This window comes from Gadus morhua, chromosome 12 (assembly GCF_902167405.1).
Source record: "Gadus morhua chromosome 12, gadMor3.0, whole genome shotgun sequence".
NCBI lineage: Eukaryota > Metazoa > Chordata > Actinopteri > Gadiformes > Gadidae > Gadus > Gadus morhua.
Genome location: NC_044059.1, coordinates 500969 through 517476, shown reverse-complemented (window position 1 = coordinate 517476; position 16508 = coordinate 500969). Strand labels below are relative to the sequence as shown.

The 16508-nt window shown below is 43.3% G+C and overlaps 1 long non-coding RNA gene across 1 annotated transcript; it reads left to right on the top strand.

Moving 5' to 3' along the window:
• Positions 1-336: 336 nt before the first annotated feature.
• LOC115555101 (uncharacterized) lies at positions 337-1178 on the top strand. Its single transcript, XR_003978819.1, has 3 exons — positions 337-362; positions 672-863; positions 1076-1178. It is a non-coding gene; the product is annotated as an uncharacterized LOC115555101 (long non-coding RNA).
• Positions 1179-16508: the final 15330 nt, after the last annotated feature.

Genomic DNA, 16508 nt, shown 5'->3' with positions numbered 1-16508 from the left:
TGGCGGGAGAAGACAATGGTGTAGGGGTACGAGGGCCCCTATACAACCAAATAGCACTATCTGATCTACGGGTTTCTTCTGATGAGCAGTCCATGTTGAATGAAAAGAACACTGCAGACAACTTGATGAATGCGGGGACCCTACAGCACCCGTCGCCCCCTTTTTATACTATGTTTACGACCCGTCATAAAACATAAACAGGAAGTGGCCCCTGTGAATAGGGATACCCCCTCCACCCCCACCCCCTCCCCAACCGGAAGTGTGTTCAGACAGGAATGGACCCATACAGCATATATTATATACTACTCCTGTTTGAGGAGTTTGGTGTAAAGCACTGCATCACATCAGCCTACCATCCTCAGGTATAGTGTATATTATATATGGAATAATGTACAGTGAGACGGTCATTATTGAGAAATAAACCCCAACAGGGTGATGCAGGACCCCGACGCGAATATGATCAGAACTGCGTCCATAGCAAAAGTCTGTTATTCATAGCAGCGCTCTGCTATACAGAAATAACAGACTGTCAGAGAATCAAATATTCAACAAAGCTGTGTAATAAAGAAATATAACTGACATAAAAGAAATATCGATAACCTTCTAAATAATGTTACTATTAACTTATACATATTTGTATTCCCCTTGCTTGTACTTTGCTGTTTTTACAGACCAACGGACTGGATGAGAGGACCAATCAGACATTGAAGAGGTCCATTGGCAAGACCCTTGATGGACAACAGGAGAGGTGGGAAGACCAATTAAAAGAAATTGTTTTTTCAAATAACTGTTGTGTCCAAGCCTCTTCCAGGTATTCGCCCTATCGTCTGATGTATGGACGGGAGCCACGTCTGTTTTCAGAGGTGTGTAGTGGTTGACTTTTTCATATTACCATATTAACAATTTCTAAATCTACATTTTTACTCTTCGGGGAGGAAATTACACTTTGTATGGTATAAGGAGACGACTTCACAGTGGGGAATCAACATGAAAAGTATATATGTGAAAAAAATAATTTCTATGAGGCTGAACGTACTTTTATTGCTTGTCCTTTGCCTTTCCTATGTTACTTAAGACCACTGGAGATCTTCCAGATGATGTGGACATTGCTTCTCCAGATAACGAGGACATCGAGAAGTACGTCCAGGCAAGGGCTGAGAGCGATGGAAAGGTCATTGACAAGGCAAGTGTTTTATAAATGAGAAGCATATCATTATTTATATTATTATCATTATGTATTTATGTTTTTATTTTTATTTTGAGGACATCACTAGTAGTTAAGCTAGTTAGTTAAGCTAGTTGTCTTGCACAGAAAGGCAATTGTGAGGGCAGAATATTCATATATCGATTAACTATCCTGCATCAGGTGATTGCCAACATAGAGAAGGCCCAGGAGAGACAGAAAGAGGCCTACAAGAGGAGGAACAAGAGGGGGACCAAGCGCTTCAGGATCACACCAGGCATGGAGGTCCTGAAGAAGAATGAGAGGAAGCGTGGAAGGCATGGTCAAACCATGGAACCAGATTGGCCAACTGTGTACAGGTAAATGGTTAAGATACCCAAAAATGGTTAAGACATCAAAGGCATGGTTATATAACAAAACTCATCTAGCTCTCACATTGATGTTTGATATTTTCAGGGTTACTGAGGTTACGGACAATAACCTTGTGCAGCTGGAGACCTTGGATGGAAAGCCATTGAAGACCAGGACACCCTATGCTTCAGTGAAGCCTGTGCGGAGAAGTATGTTAATTGAATTATTAAAATCTAGACTATAGACTATACTAATAGACTATACTGAGAAGTGATTATGAAGCTTTTCGATAAGGTGCTTCTTTCCCCTTTAGGATCCCAGGCTGCCTGGCCCACCAAGGAGACTGTGTCCAATCTATCTGAGACTGAGTCAGCAGATTCAGAGTTGGAGGAGGACCCACTAGAGGTGAATATTTCAGTCAGTCTTAATTTCACTTAATAAATACTTTGGTTGCTCTATTACATGCTCACATTGTTGCTTAATGAGTGAGATGTTTGTTTTTTTGGTTTCAGGACTTGGATGTTGTCATCACTAGTGTCCAGTCAGGCCGGGCTTATCCAGCTTCACTGAGCAAAAGGGTGGAGGGCTTCAGGCCCATGCTCAGCAACCCAAGTACTTGGTTGGATGACCGTGCTATGGACCATGCTCAGGCCCTGCTTAAGGTTCGGTATCCTAATATCAATGGGCTCTACGCCACCACCTCCCTAGCCTTGCTGTCCACTTTGCCCGAGCCAGCACAAGGGTTTGTACAGATACTCAATGTTTCTGCAAATCACTGGGTTACGGTAAGTGACATTGGCTGCCAGGGAGGTTCAGTAAACATTTTTGACTCCCTAGGACACACCAGGACAGAGGTCTTAATTGAACAGGTCACAGGTCTGCTTGCTTTTCCAGGGAAGAGTGTCCGACTGCAGGGCTCAGATTGTGGACTGTTTGCTATTGCCAACAGTTTTGCTCTCTGCAGCGGTGAGGGTCCCACCACAGTCCAATACCATCAAGGACAAATGCGCAGTCACCTCTTTTCCTGTTTTCAGGCTGGAGAAGTGCAACTCTTCCCTAGAGGCATGAGGTCCCCCACTGCCGAGCCATTCGCCATTGATGTGGATGTGCACTGCCTCTGCAGACGGACCATCGGGCAAGTAAAAGCACCTCTGGTCCCATGCAGGAGGTGTGATAGGCCCTTTCACCAGTCCTGTCTTTCCCATGTGCAGAATATTTCTGAATACATTTGTCCAAATTGTCAAATCATATTTGACAATTTGTCAAATATGTCAAATATGTCATATTTGTCAAATATGTCAAATATGAAATTTGACATATTTCACTACCGCATCCAATACAAAACCCTACTCCTCACCTACAAAGCTCTCCACAACCTAGCCCCCAGTTATCTCTGCGACCTCCTCCAAGAATACACTCCCTCCCGCTCCCTCCGCTCAACCTCTGCTGGACTACTATGTATCCCCACATCACGACTCACTTCAATGGGTGCCCGGTCATTCAGCTGTTCAGCACCCAGGCTCTGGAACTCCCTCCCCCCACACATAAAACAGTCAGACACCATTTCAACCTTCAAGTCACAACTCAAAACTCACTTGTTCAAACTCGCACACAACGTCTAACTGATCACTGTTTTGATTGTTGTTGTTTTTTTATTTATTTCTTATTGCTTATGTTTATTTATTTATTTATTTATTTTTTCCACAATGTCTTGCTTTTTAAAAAATGTATGATGACTATATGCTCTGTAAGGTGACCTTGGGTGTCTTGAAAGGCGCCTCTAAATTAAATGTATTATTATTATTATTATTATTATTATATTCTAACTCTGCTCAGTTTTTTTCCTTAGTAGGACTGGTAGGTATGAGTCCCTTTGCTGGAGTTATTTGGTTCTTGTTAATATTCAGATTTTCCTTAATAGTTCTACTGTCAATATTGCTGTTCGTATGTTATGGATATTGTATGTATTTAATGCATCTTCTAAACAGTATAAGATAAATGATTCATTTCTGGGATCAATAATATATGTTCAACGCTTTTGCTGTTTTTGATTGGTTGTTAACCATTAACCGTTAACCGTTGTTGTTTTTACATCTGTTCTATAAATACATTTTAGTTGAGTTGCGTCAGCCTTAAAAAAACAAAAACAAAAAAAAAAACCTCTCTAAAGGTCTGTACCTTGACGTTGGTGAGTGGGCTTACTACTAAAACAGACCATTTTTCCATGCCATTTCTGTTTTCATTGTGGATTTTTTCCCTTCTTTGTCTATCCTTATCTCAAAGACATCGTGACAGGAAGAGTTTACCATGCAGGGGCCAAAGAACACCAGGGACATCAAGAATCAGCATCTTCTGGAAGTGTGGTGCATCAACCTGAACCTGGAACAAGCTAGACCTGTCACTCAGCGCTTATAAATGACATGCATCAAGAAACTATTGAAGCATGATCATTACATATAAGATTGTTGTCAATGTTAGTTGTATATCTGAGGCAAATAATTAAATGTTATTCATATGTGGCCTGTGCTTCTTTTCTTTTCATTTTCAACTTTACCTTACTCAAATTAATGGTAAGATTTATATTATCAATGTATTTATCTATTTCTCTAAACAGTAATGGATAAATGTTATGGGGATAACGTGAAAAAAACAAAACAGTTCCTAAATGCCTGCTCACCTATCTACCCATCTATCTATCTATTATCTATATATATATATATATATATATATATATATATATATATATATATATATATATATATATATTATCTAAATTAAATTGCGGTAATTGAATTAACACCAGCTAGCTAGACTATGAAACCTAAATTCGATTAAACAATTCAATACAATACAAATATAAAGTAAAAACAAGTGTTATCTAGCGATCCGTTATCTGTATTATGTTTCAAGAACCTTCCTACGTCATTTGACGCGTCATTTGACGCGTTCGGCCGTTTCGCGGGCAAATTCTTTTATTGTTTCGATTAAACAATTAAATACAATACAAATATAAAGTAAAAACAATTGTTATCGCTATCTATCATAATACAGATAGCGATCCGCTATCTGTATTATGTTATTTCGTCGTTTGGAAACATGTTTTCTGCATCGCGTAGTCTGTTGCCGGGCAGGTTGTCAGGATGTAAACAAACGATGACGTAGGCCGGTACAATTTTCGCCCCCGGTACAATTTTAACGTGACAGCGCCATCGATGTCTGTGCAACAACGTCATTTACGTTCTGGCTGCTACCTGTTTTAGGGACCGTCAGCAAATTACACTCACCGACTGGTGGCAGAGACGTTACCATGGAATTGTTTCAGGAAATTAATCACACAATATATTGCAATATAGTTTTTTAATCATAATGCAGTTAATAGTTCAATATTCGACAAAAATCGACTAAACTATATTTGAAATTATTAATTGCATCCCGTTTAACAATAATGCAATATATTAGCAAAGTTACCTGCAGTAAGTAGCAGCCCACCATTGGCAACTACTACTACAATCAGGTGACAAAATGTATTTTTTTGTGATTTTTATGTTATTTTATATGATTTATTTCCAGAAACAATTCCATGGTAACGTCTCTGACACCAGTCGGTGAGTGTAACTTGTTGACGGTCCCTAGAACAGGTAGCAGCCAGAACGTAAATGACGTTGTTGCACAGACATCGATGGCGACAACATGTGTTTGTGATTTTCGCGATACGGTGTCCTAAACCGTCCTCAACATACTAAGCCCGTAATGTATTGCACTTATGTTGATGATTCCGAATGGATGGTAAACCGAATATCCGGCGAATATCAAACCGGAGGCTAATGCTGCTATCCATTTGGATGGTACGCTGGTACGAACGACCAGCTTCAGCGAGAACGTGACGTATTTCCCTTGCTCCAGCCTTCCAGTTTGCCATTTGTGTTTCTGTCGGGCCACGAGGGGGAGTAGTAGCAGGCTAGTCATCATTAGCAACATAGCCTCTTTAGCAAACCAGCTTCAAAACAAAACTTTACATTGAATTGCACGCAAAGCAAGACCGTGCAATGCATATATTGGTGACCGGATTAAAGCAGCAATGAAATCAAGTGTGTAAGAGGTTTTAAAAACGACATTAAAACCACCAACGTGGTACAAATAGAAAGAAAATACATCTCATCCCCCATTAACTATGGGTGCAGCCATCTTCTTTACGAGTTGTACAGCTCTGCTCGCTCTACTTTGAAAGCGACGAGATACTACGACCAAAAGGGGGCGTGCCTCAGTGAAATGCCGCAAGAAAGCTGGGAGATTTGCGACTTTACCACTTCGTAAATCCAAATTGATAGCAGCATTACTTGCACCTGTTGAGGTGGCATGCTCCGGTAGAGCTGCTCTTTAGCATCGCGCTAACCGGGGCTAACAGAGCCTGTCTCTTCCCGTCCTATTAACTGTACTCATGGGAGAGAGCCCGATTAAATCCGGATATTTTAATAAATTGGGTGCTATAGGTTTTAAACAACATGTCCGAGTTATTTGAATGACAGAAGCTCCGCTAGCTCGATGCTAAAGTGCTAACCGGAGCTGACAGCCTGTCCCTTCCCGTCCTATTAACTGTATTTATGGCTATGCCTTTTTCTCTTTTCAATATGACCATACACAATGGCCAGAGGACCAGCATCCTTTTTTAACTGATAAACAAAATAATCTTTGAGTTCTACATGTTCTAGAATTGTTCATTAATTGACAGTCCTAATGTTTATTTTCTTGTCTTCTGATGCTTTATTACAGTATGGAAGGGGAGATTTGGAGGTACCTGGTCAGGTCTTGGTCAGCCTTCAAATCCCAGATGTGGAGACTGCAGGGATACCTCACGGAGAAGACACTAAAGAGTCATCTCTCATTCATCGAGTGGACTCATTGGTTTGCGAATGACCACAAAGATGCTCCCATAGGCAGATTGCTGCATGGCATTCACCACTTATTCAAATTGAAGAGGTTGAAGCAGTCTTCCTTGTGGTCACTTGCCATAACAATGTCATGTGTTTTATGAAAACACCATCAGTAACATTTAAATTGAGTTGATGTGGACGGCTCTTATTTTGTCCGATTTTTTCAGTGTTCAGTGCCTGTTTGTGAGATATGCATTGTTTGAAAGATAAGCCTTTGATTTTGTTTAATTTTAATATGCCTTTCATCAACAGTGGTTTGGGGTTTTATAACAACAATTAAACTGCTTAACTACTGGTGAACGATGTTGCAGAACATATATGGTTTGTGTTGATTGCATGGAAAAGGGAATAACCAGTTACAACTTATATGGTAAGAGCCTGGTAATACCATGGAAACAAACAAGGCTTCCTTTTACAGTACAGTTTCAGCTTAATTACTGGGTAAATTGTCGTGTTTTACTTGGTAACGTCGCAGAACGTACATGGTACAAGTTTGTGTTGACTGCATGGAAAAGGGAATAATGTATAACAAATTATATGGTAAGAACCTGGTAATACCATGGAAACAAACGAGGCTTCCTTTTACAGTACAGTTTCAGCTTAATTACTCGGTAAATTGTCGTGTTTAACTTGGTAACATCGCAGAACGTACATGGTACAAGTTTGTGTTGAGTGCATGTAAAAGGGAATAATGTATTACAAATTATATGGTAAGAACCTGGTAATACCATGGAAATAAACGAGGCTTCCTTTTACAGTACAGTTTCAGCTTAATTACTGGGTAAATTGGTGTGTTTTACTTGGTAACGTCGCAGAACGTACATGGTACAAGTTTGTGTTGACTGCATGGATAATGGAATGTATCTATTATAAATTATATGGTAAGAACCTGGTAATACCATGGAAACAAAGGGCTTTGTACCCAGTATTTAAGAAGATGTACCATAACACTAGAGGAAAACTGTTCCTGCAGAGGTTGTTACCAGGTAAGTAATTCCATAGTGGTAAATCGAATAAACCCTTTCTAAATGGGTGTAGCTACGAATAATAACTAAGAAAAAGTATTTTATTGGAAAGCACTATGCTAATTTCTAGATAGTACATCATTAAACTTTGGCTGTTAACAACATAAACCTTGGATAATAGGTGTTTATAAGAATTGGTTGCCTAATTTCCTAGGAAGTACACAATATCGGAGTTATTACCTGTCGTGTTATTAAATAACTTGCGCGGAGTCCAACTGTAAAGTGTGAATGTTTATTTCACCTAGTGCCTCTCCTTACTCAACTCCCGCCGCCCCTCCTACCCTGACGTTCCACCTCTGACGTCATCCTACAGGTCTCCCAAACTCTACTTAAAACAGTTACACCACATCTCCCCTTTCTAGAATCAATGGGTAGACTGCCATTGATTCCGCAGGACCTTAGGGGATTATTTTGCCCCTGTGGCTGGAAGGTCTGCTCCTATATGAGTCATTCACACTCACAACAGACACACAGCAATTTAACCTTGCTTCGGAACAGGAAAATACAAACTACAATGCAAAACACCTTGTACTGTCTATGCTCACTCTAACCCTGAAACGTGAACATTTACATTCAGACAATGCAACAGTAAAGTGGCTCAATAACAGTATCGAACACATATTTGTCTTTCTTTTTCATTTTTTTTTTGGATTGTCTCTAGGTCTCTGTAAAGTCTGTGATAAGCAAAATTACAAGTCGAACCAGGTCGGTCTTACCACAGCTCTCCCAGACCTGGTTCTAACTGCAGGAGTAGATGGTGGTTCTGGAACATTCTGCTGCGATGGTGCTGCTGCAGGTCGTTCTGGAACACCTACTAGATTCTGCTCAGCTGCACCACTGTTGCTTTGGTCTGGGGAAGGCTGCATGGCTATGAGATGACGACGGTTTCGCCTGATGATCCCATGGGGTCCCTCCACCAGATATGAGCGAGGTGTGGTGTGACTTCCGATGACAGCTCCAGCCGCTTTTTGGTCTGTGACCCACACGTCCTGCCCAGGAGTGAGGCTGTTGAGGTTCCGTGCACGGTGTCGCAAGTTGTAGTGTTGTGCATCTCTCCTCTTCCTCTCCTCCTCCTTCAGCAGTACCGCGTCTCCATCCGGAAGAGCAGGCTCTAACAGTGCAGGCAGAATAGGCACAGTGGTGCGAAGTTGCCTCCCCATGAGAAGTTGAGCCGGGCTGTATCCATTTTGCAGTGGGGTAGACATGTATGTAAGCAGGGCACGATATGGATCGACCGACTTCTTCAGGAGCCCCTTCACGGTCTGTACTGCCCTCTCAGCTTCAGCATTCCCCTGGGGGTATTTTGGACTGCTGGTCACATGACGAAACCAATAGGACTCAGCAAAGTTGGCAAAGTCAGCTCCTGAGAACTGTGGCCCGTTATCAGTGACCAGTGTCTCACAGATCCCGTGACGTGCAAAAATCGACTTGAAGTGAGTGATCACATCCTTAGATGTTGTATGGCTTAACAGTGCGATCTCCACGTACCTTGATGCGTAGTCCACTACTAGCAGGTTGGTTTTGCTCTCTAGGACGAACAAATCTGCTCCGCACTTTTGCCATGGTCGGCCTGGATACGGTGTTGGCGTCAGCGGCTCCCTGTGGTTCTGTCTCTCCTGGCAGCATGCCCGGCAGTTCAGAACCACCTCGTTCAGCTGCTGGCTCAGCCCTGGCCACCATACAGACTGTTGCGCCCTCTCTCTACACTTGACCACACCTTGATGACCTTCGTGCAGCTTGACAAGAACATCATTTCTCATTGTTGAGGGGATAACGAGTCTTTGTCCTTTCAACAGTAGACCATGCTGAACTGTGAGAAGAGTACGTTCAGACCAGTACAGCTTAAGTGCAGGTTCGTTAATGCCATGGGCTGGCCATCCTTCTGAACACAGCTGCATCACCCGTGCACACACACTGTCCCTCTGCAGCTCGTCTCGCAGTTCAGCTAGATAGCTGGTGCTCGCAGATAAGTTCTCCATTACCATGTCGACGTAGATATTAGTGTCTTCAAACAGCTCTTTCTCAGCTGGTGTCTCTGCTCTCTCGACTGGCGCCCGTGACAGTGTATCTGCCGTCCACAGACATTTCCCTGCCACATGAGATATGGAGTAGGAATAGCGCATCAGACGCAATCTGAAGCGCTGGATCCGAGGAGGTAGGGCATCCAGAGCTTGAGTCCCCAGGATACTCAAGAGAGGCTTGTGATCCGTCTCCAGCTGGAAGTGTTTTCCAATCAGGAAGTTGCGATACCTCTCGCAGGCCCAGGTCAGTCCCAATGCCTCCTTTTCCACTTGTGCATATCTCTGCTCGGTTGGAGTGAGAGACCGCGACATGTAGGCTATTGGCCTCCACTCTTCGTCCCACTTTTGTAGTAGAACTCCTCCAAGCCCGTATGATGATGCGTCTGCTGAAACCTTGCATTCTCTGTTAGGATCGTACATGGCTAGCACAGGTGGCGACGTCAATGCATTCTTCAGATCCTGAAATGCTTTGGCCTGCTCAATGTCCCACATCCAGCAGTTCTTTTTCGACAGGAGATCTCGCAGGGGTTTGTCCCTCTCCGCCAGCTGCGGGATAAACTTGCCCAGCTGGTTCACCATGCCGAGAAAGGATCTTACTTTGCTCACTGTTGTCGGTTCCTGCATCCTCTTTACAGCCTCTGTCTTGACTGGGTCTGGGCTGATGCCGCTGGCAGAGACCACATGGCCTAGAAAGCTCACCTCTGACCTTGACGGGTCATATTTCTCGATGTTCAGGGTGATGCCTGCCTTTTGGATCTTCTCCAGCACAGCATGCAGGCGGTCGTCATGCTCTGCCTGTGTACGTCCCCACACCAGCACATCATCTATGTGGCACACCACACCCTCGAGCCCTTCTGTGACCTCTGTCACCATTCTGTTCTGGAAGTGCTCGGGAGCCGATGCTATCCCGAAAGGAAGACGCTTGAAGAAAAAGCGTCCAAAGGGTGTGATGAAGGTTGTCAATTTCACTGAATCATCTGTTAGGGGAATTTGCCAAAACCCCATATTCGCATCCAGCTTACTAAAAATTCTGGCTCCAGCCAGCATTCCCAGTGTTTCTTCCACTGATGGCAGGATAAACTTCTCCCGACGTACTGACTCGTTCAGTTTAGTGAGATCAACACATATGCGTACAGCACCTGTTTTTTTTGGCACCACCACGATACCAGCACACCAGTCTGTCGGCTCCTCAATCCTGCATATCACCCCGAGGTCTTCCATGCGGGACAGTTCCTGCTTGACTTTACCCATCAATGGCAATGGGATCCTCCTAGGTGTTTTGAGTCAGAACGGTAGAGCCCCTGGTTTCAGCTTTATGGCGTATGGCTGACGCATTTCTCCAAGTCCGCTGCATATTCTTGGGTAGGTTTGCTTTAATGTCTCCACAGTGACACTGTCCAGTCTGGCAACCAGCCCCAGCTTACAGCTCACGGATCTTCCCAGCAAGGCAGTGTGTAGATTACGCACAACATATACGTCCTCCATCTCTGCTTTCTTAACTCTCCTCAGCAGCAGCCTAACAACGCCCACAACATCCAGTGGACTCTTACCTGGCCCCAAGAGTGGCTTTGTTGCTTTTCGGAGTATTGGTGGATTGTTCTTGAATATCTCCAGGAACACAGCGTGTGGCAAGACTGTGACGTCGGCACCTGTATCGATTTTGAACGTCACACTGCTGTCATGGATGCCTATGCTGACTGTCCATGGTTCACCATTTGCTGTGATGCTGCCAAGGAAGATTGCATCGTCCTCCTCTTCTTCAACTTCATGCACAGATTTTGGTGCTCTGCACACGCGACTGTAGTGACCCATTTTGCCACATGCATGGCATTTACTTTCATTTGCAGGACAATCTCGTGCAGGATGAGATGGAGTACTGCCACATTTGTAACACTGCGCTTTCCCTATGCTATTTCGGGCATTGTGTGGCTCATTTACGTGCTGAGGTTTGTTTGTAGCAGGCTTGCTGGTCTTGAGCATTCTGACCCTATCCACAGACTTAGCATCACTTGCCTGTGTTCTGGTGTCACCCCGCAGTGAAACTTGCTGCTTTTTGACCTCCTCGCTTTGGCGTGCCATTCTAACAGCTTTGTCCAAGGTAAGGTCTGCGTCCAGCTGCATGCGTTCGGACAGCCAGTTATCTAACAGTCCAACAACGAGTCTGTCTCGGATAAGCTCGTCATGTAGCACACCGTAGCTGCAATGGTCTGCTAGCGCGTATAAAGCAGTGACAAACGAGTCTACTAGCTCTCCTTCTCTCTGTATGCGCTAGGCCTGCAGCGGATTCGAATTGTATCCGAATCCGTTCGGTTCGTTTACCACAGTTCGGAGCATTCTGGAGATCCGCGGATTTCGGTTTCATGAAGGCATTGCCTTATGTAGCGTATTTTGCCTACTGTAGCCTACGTCCGATACAAAAGGGTGTTTAGGACCCAGCGGAATGCATTCTCTCCAGTGCTGCCCGAGCCAATGAGGTAGCTGTAATAGGTTGTTGGGATTGGGATAACGGCCTTCGAGGTCGACCGGTTCGATGGAAATAATGGACAGGTAGAGGCAACTCTGGCTTCATGCTGCGCTCGTCGCCAGAGTTCTAAGCCTCGTCGGCCGTTATCCCTTACATGTGTCAGTGCACCATGTTTTCAAATGCATTTAGGGGAACATTTATTGCACAAAAAAGCCTTGCAAGTTGTCTGATTGCAGTCAATTAACACATTGCAAATAGCCTGTGGGTCTCATTCATTTTTGTGTTTCTCCCCCAAACCCTCCGTCAAAAAAAAGTCTGCCTTTTTACTATCACGGACATGATCCTAATCCGAACCATATCCGAAACCGAGGCCCAAAACGGTTATCTGAACCGAACCGTGGACACACTGATCCGTTTCACCCCTAGTATGCGCATGTTAAACTTAGCACGCTCGTAAATTACGTTTTTCTTCACCACAAAGAAACTTTGAAAGCCATCACGTACCCCTTTGTAAGTGCTTTCCTGAATAGCCGTTAAAGTTAGCCCACGTAAGATGTCATCCGCTTCATCCCCCATGCAGTATATCAATGTATTGACTTGGTTCTCTTCAGAGCTTGCATTTAGGTTACTTGCCAGGCGAAATCTTTCGAATCTCCGGATCCATTTATCCCACTCTTGCGGCTTTGAAAAGTCGAAGGATTCCGGTGGCTGGATATTAAATGTAGCGCATGGTCCCGTTGTTGCTGCCGTTGGCTGCCGACCTCTGCTGCTATCCTCTTCTCCGTCGCTCATCCTAACCTTCTCTTTCTTTAGTTCGCAGGTTTAAAATGGTCCTTTTCCGTGGCTTCTCCCTCACGCTAACTACAGGACTTCTGACACCATGTCGTGTTATTAAATAACTTGCGAGGAGTCCAACTGTAAAGCGTGAATGTTTATTTCACCAAGTGCCTCTCCTTACTCAACTCCCGCCGCCCCTCCTACCCTGACGTTCCACCTCTGACGACATCCTACAGGTCTCCCAAACTCTACTTAAAACAGTTACACCACATTACCAACCTAAAACAGTTACAACTACACGCTACTTAGTTGAGTTGATGGGTAATAGTGGAGGTTTTACTTAGTACTTCAGCTGTAATTCCTCTGTATTTACCTTCTTATTACCAGTGGTAATTACACAGTAATACACTATAATTTACCGGATAATTCCTCTGTTTTTACCTTCTTATTACCAGTGGTAATTACCCAGTAATACACTATGATTTATCATGTATTTGCTGGGTAACTACCTCTGTATTTACCTTCTTATTACCAGTGGTAATTACCCAGTAATACACTATGATTTACCATGTATGTACCGGGTAAATACCTAGTAATTAGGGGACTGTAAAAGGAAGGGTTACCGATTATTGTTTCTTATATCAGCAATTCCTCTTAAATTGCCTCTTTACTGGTTCAAAGAAATTAACAAATTATTCACAGATTTCTTGTGGCGTAATAAAAAACCAAGAATCAGTTACAAAAGATTATCCTGATCGAGGAAAAGAGGTGGATTGGGAGTCCCAGATGTTTATTCTTATTATCTTGCTTATAATGCTAGGTTCCCTTTGTTGTGGGCCTATACAGGCCAGAGTCAGTTAGGGAGTTGGAAATGGGATGACAAAACTATTTTTTGCCAACCAAGGCAAATCTTTCTCCCTAACCACTTCATGGTTTTACCCCAAAACCAATTTGAAAATAGTCAATCCTCTTAAATTTTCCTGTGAGGTAGTAAAAATTAAACAGAAGCGTCTCCCTTTCAATAGAGCATACTTACCATCATGCCCTATATTGAGTAACCCTGTATTAAAAGCGGGTGGAAACACATTAACAAACAAATCATGGCAACATAGAGGTTTAAACCAAGTCGGTCAGATAGTGATAGATGGTTATATGGTACCCTTTAATGTCTTAAAAGCGCAATATGATTTAAAAGATGTCGACTTTTTTGCATGCATACAATTAAAATCAATTTTGGTGTTAATTATTTCAAAAGAACACTGGATTTAAATCTGGACAAAAAACTGAGGGAGATTGCATCAGGGAGGAGAACAGTGTCAAGATTAAACGAGTTGTTGACAATTGCATCCTTTGACAGCCTAACCTCTATTCAACACAAATGGGAGCAGGACTTACCCCTGAGTAATACTCAGTGGGATACACTTACCAAACAAACACATTTTTATCCAAATGTGTAAGATATAAAATTCTTGCACAGGGCATATATAACACCAAGCAGATTAAAGAAAATGGACAAATCCCTCTCCCATTTGTGTTGGCATGGTTGCGGAGAGGCAGAAACATTGATACATCTAATGTGGCATTGCCGCTCAGTAAAGAGATTTTGGAAAAATGTGATCTGTAACTTGTCGTATATTCTGAAAGTGAAAATAGCACTCTGCCCACTAATTTGCCTTTTAGGCAGTAGAGTAGAAAATATTGAGTAAACTCTTACGCAACACATTATAGCTTTAGCCTTTTTGTCAGTTAAATGAATCATTATGATGAATTGGAAAGTACGAAAACCAAATTGCTTCAACACTGACAATTGTTCATAAGACTTTATGGATCTAATACCTGTTTGTTGTAACATTTGTCATTTATTTTATTTTGTTGATACACCCATCGTATAAGGTCTCCAGAGGCGGAGTGGCCGTCGGGACATTTCCCGGCCGGCCGGCCTGCGAGGTCAGGTGGACCGGCCCGCAATTGTGTAGCGGCCTGCGAAGTCAGTTGGACCGGCATACAGTTGTGAGCGGCCGCAAGGCGTCTGCAAGCCGGCATAATTTATTCCCCGTCAAGTCGCCGTGAAAATCCCCGAAATAGACAAAATATGTTTCAAGAACATCCAACCAATATTTATACCACTTGCTTACTCTCTATGTCTCATTCATGTTTTTTTTTTATATTATATTTTTTTACCTAATTTAATTCTTCATTATTCAGGCGTTACAGAACTTTCATAGCCATAAATAAATAATACGAACTACAGTTTAATTTAATTTGTTTGTTCTTGAATTGACGTAGAATGGAGCAAAGACTCCTGGGATTGGGAAATGCGTTTATCCAATAAACAGCTTGCAGGTCAGGTCAATTTTCGGAAATGTAGGGGGATATATGAGCGGCCCCACGTCTAATGGCATGACCCTAAAGACACGTCAGACAGAGAAGGCAAGCAAGTTTGTGGTTGCTTGCTTTTGCTTGTTGTGGCACTCATGGAAGGCAAGAAGAGAAAAGAGAAAGGAGGGGCTGGAAAAGCCAGAATAAAGAAGAAGCGGATGCTGGAGGGGGATTAACGAGTTGCGCAGGTGAATTGACAGAAAAACAGTTAGCCAGAGCTCCACCATTGACGTTATTGCTAGGCGGGATCTAGCACAAGCTGCTAGTCAAATGTGTATGTGCTGGCTGGTATATTTCAGACGAATTAATGACTCAACTGATCGTTCTCTTTTAATGGATGGAGAATATGTTAACAGATTTGGAACATGTAGTATTAGTCGTGTGAACATGTTACACGGGTATTACCGAGTATAAACGGTATAAACTTTGAAACTAGGTCAACCGCCATCTTCTCGTCAACTCTCCTCACACTCGGTGACAGCGTCTTATAACGTTCTATAATAGTATAATATAATTTTATAGATAATATCACGGACAAAAGCTCTGTGCGCCTCCGGATGGCTGTAGTGCGGGGGAGCACTACGGCCATCCGGAATGCTTTTGTTTACCGGCGTTGCTATGGTTACCGGTCTTGTAAGGAAGTGAGCCAATTCTCGGAGCGCCAATTCGCTTTCGCACAGAGCAGAACTGTGGCCTATTTTACACATTTTTATTTTCTTAATTATAATTATATCATTGGGGGGGGGGGGGGCCGGACCGGGGAGGTTTCTCCCGGTGGCTACTAGTGCCCAACTCCGCCCCTGAAGGTCTCAAATAACCAACCAGGGTCCTTGTACTGCATTTGATAAGAGACGGCCGAGCCTAAATCAGTGCTCCCGTTATTGCAGCACGTATCGAGCGCTCCAGACCCTGGCTTCCACCGGACACTTGCAGCAGTTATTCTAACAGTGTTCCAGGAAAAAACCTGTGAACTTGGCCACCCAAAATCTCACAGGCGCACCTTAATTATAATTTCTAGCTACGCCCCTGGAAGAAGCTTTGTAGGTTCGTTTCCATCCCCCTGATTTTATGCAAACTTTGAAGTATCGAATCAGTAAACGGTGATGGAAACACCAAAATTCGCATAAGAATCCTCCAATTCGTAAAAAAGTTTATCCGCTGTCTTGAGGTGGTTTTTGAGAAATGCGAAAGAGAGTAAATTCGCAAAATGGGAGATGGAAATACACTTTTCGAAACAGCTGTGACGGAGCGAACTTTGAACACACAGGGCAGTCTTTCCGATTTCCGCATACCGACCGGCCATAGCAACCCTGCAGACATCAACGTGTAACGCCATCACCCTATTGTGCTCTCAAACAACGATACGTGTTCGAGAAA